We start from the raw sequence: 2613 nt of genomic DNA on the forward strand, positions 1-2613 counted from the left end.
GAGAGAGAGAGAGAGAGAGAGAGAAGCCTACCTTTTCAATAGGAAGATACAATTTTAAATATTGTTTTCCATTGCCTTTTTAAAATAGGGTTTCTCTTTAAAGTTTTAATCTTGAGGCCTTTACAGAGGAAAAAAGGGTGGTGGTGGTTGGGGGGGGAGGAATCAAGAGTATCGCCATAATTGAGATATAGGAAAACTTCAAATGCAGAGGTTGATTTTTATGATTCCTGAGGGGGAAATCTGATAGTTATTTAGAATGGGAATCTGAATTCCCATGATGTGTTGTAAGGCTTTAAACATAATTTGTGGGTGGTTGTTACCGTTTCAGCCAGTAACTTCTTGCTTCTTTGTAAAGTAAATAGCTTTTTTGACTTCCAAATCGCAAGGACAACTTAGGGTCAAGCTAAGGTGTCCGACTGATCTGAAATAAACAGGACTGTCACAGCAGCAGAAGAATGGCATGCACCTGCCCCAGATACTGACACACCACCTATTTCTGGAAGCGTGTGCACTCCGGGGAGTGCTCACAGGGGCCAGAGGCTACTTAGTCAACCAGCCGGTTCTGGAGTTCGTTAATTCTGGAATTCATAATTCAACACGCATGCAGCTGGCGTTTGAAGCCTGGGCATCTTTAAAATGTCTTGCTATGAGCAACTTTCAGCCCTACCTCTTCTTGTGAGCCTCGACACGCTGCTCTGAAGGGGAAAAGGAGGCCAAGGTGAATCACCGTCCTGGGAAGGGCAGAGAAATAAACAACAGGAGATAGACTAGCCAGGCCGGACGTTCCCGCAGAAAGACCCTGCACATCTATGTGGGCCACAGCGCAGGGACCCACACCAGATTTCTCTTCCTCGGCCCAGGATCGACACATACAGCTGAGAGACCAGCGGCGACACTAATTATCGGTGGAGGGTGGAGAACGCAGACGGCCATTTGCCTGAGTTTTTCAGGGACACAGAGGTGCCTTGAAATTGCCATCATTTTTAAGGCTTCCGTTTTAACCTGCTTGAAGAGTCATCTCTGGCAACCTGCTCCTGGGCTCGCCTGAAAACCTGTCAGGGGCACAGTGCGCAGTAAACCCATCTCTAATTAATGAAGCCCTCTTGCAACAGGTACTCACTCCACTTATAGAGGCTTTCTTTTTTTTTTGAATTTGATTTCCACGGCATTGTCAGGACCTAAAGTTTCCATAAGCCCACATCCCCGGCTTCCCCTGTCACAGGAAATTGAAACTCATCCTGGAGCAGGAGGCAATTATCAGAACCAACAGATGCCTCCAGCAGGAGATCAAAGAGAGAGCCTGAAAGGTCCCCACTCCTCAAGAGACAGCACCCTAGCCTCCAACAGCTGCCACATGCTGAACCGCGCCAGGGCCCTCCACGTGCGCGCCCGGCCGACTTCCAGGAGTGCTGTAACTCGCCCATCACTCTGCCGGTGTCTGGGTAGGCTCCACACCGAGGAGGGCGGGGCCTGGATTAGGAGAGGATTCTGAGAAGACAAAAGCATCCTTGGCCTCGGTCTCCATGGAGCCTCGCTTTGGCCCGTCCCTGTGGCTAGCCCTGGGTCCCCTCCTGCTTCCAGGACAGGCAACTCTCTCCCCACTGAGCTCCCAGAGTGGGGACATCAAAACCTCAGCGGCCACGTTAGGAGGCAGCAGATACATGGCTGAGGTGGGTCGTCTGGTGAGATGCCCATCCTTCACCTGGTGAAAGGATGGGGCGGCGACGGTGACGAGCTGAGCATGGACGATCCCTGAGAGAGGCTGGCGGTGGAAGAGGAGCCGCCAAGGAGAGGCATCGTTCGGCGTCCGAGCACAGGGTCTGCCATCTCGGACACGCTCAGGGTCTATGACCAGCGCACATGACCAGATTCTGTTTCATTTTATTGCCTCAAAACAGGGATGCGTGTGTCTGGGAGGAGGCTTCTTCTCTCCCGGCTGCTTGCCACTGCATTAGGGACAAAGGCTCCCCCAGCGAGGCCCATTCTATCTCGGCTTCAGCACTCCACTGCACCACTCAGTAGGCCCGGGAGTAATTTTTTAAAATCTCAAGTCTCCCAGAGCCCGCCTTGGAGGCTCATGCCACATGCCAGTGGGTGAGCCAGGGAGATAGATGGCAAAGGGAAGCAGCTCGGCTCTACAGGGCTTGTGCCCAGGGAAACAGGAAAGCCACTTAGAGTACAGGACTCTCCACACTGCAGTTCCCAAGGATAAACGCCATTTGCATTGGGCGTTCCACTCTGAAATTTCCCTAGAGACACTCTGCCTAGATTCTGAGTCTGGAATGGAAGCTATGCTTTTCCCCAAATACATGGGATTTTTAATATTCCCTAAGAACCCCCACTGCCACTTCTATTTAATACCATGAGAGGGAAACTGCCTGCTCTTTCTATAGTGTTTCTTGCCCTTCATCTCTCCATTCCTTCCTCCGAAGCTCCCCACCCCGCCTCACACCTCTGCCATATCTGCCCCTCCAGGTCATTCCTGAGAGTTGTCTCTCTTTCTCAAAGCCTCTCATCACCCTTATGGCCAAGCTGTGCATCGGCCCTTGGGTGGTGGGTAGGATTAGCCATGACCTCTCAGAATTCTGAACACCTGTGGTCAGCATGAAGAAG

Source organism: Echinops telfairi, unplaced genomic scaffold, assembly GCF_000313985.2.
Source record: "Echinops telfairi isolate 266 unplaced genomic scaffold, ASM31398v2 ScPeMD7_7400;HRSCAF=8409, whole genome shotgun sequence".
NCBI lineage: Eukaryota > Metazoa > Chordata > Mammalia > Afrosoricida > Tenrecidae > Echinops > Echinops telfairi.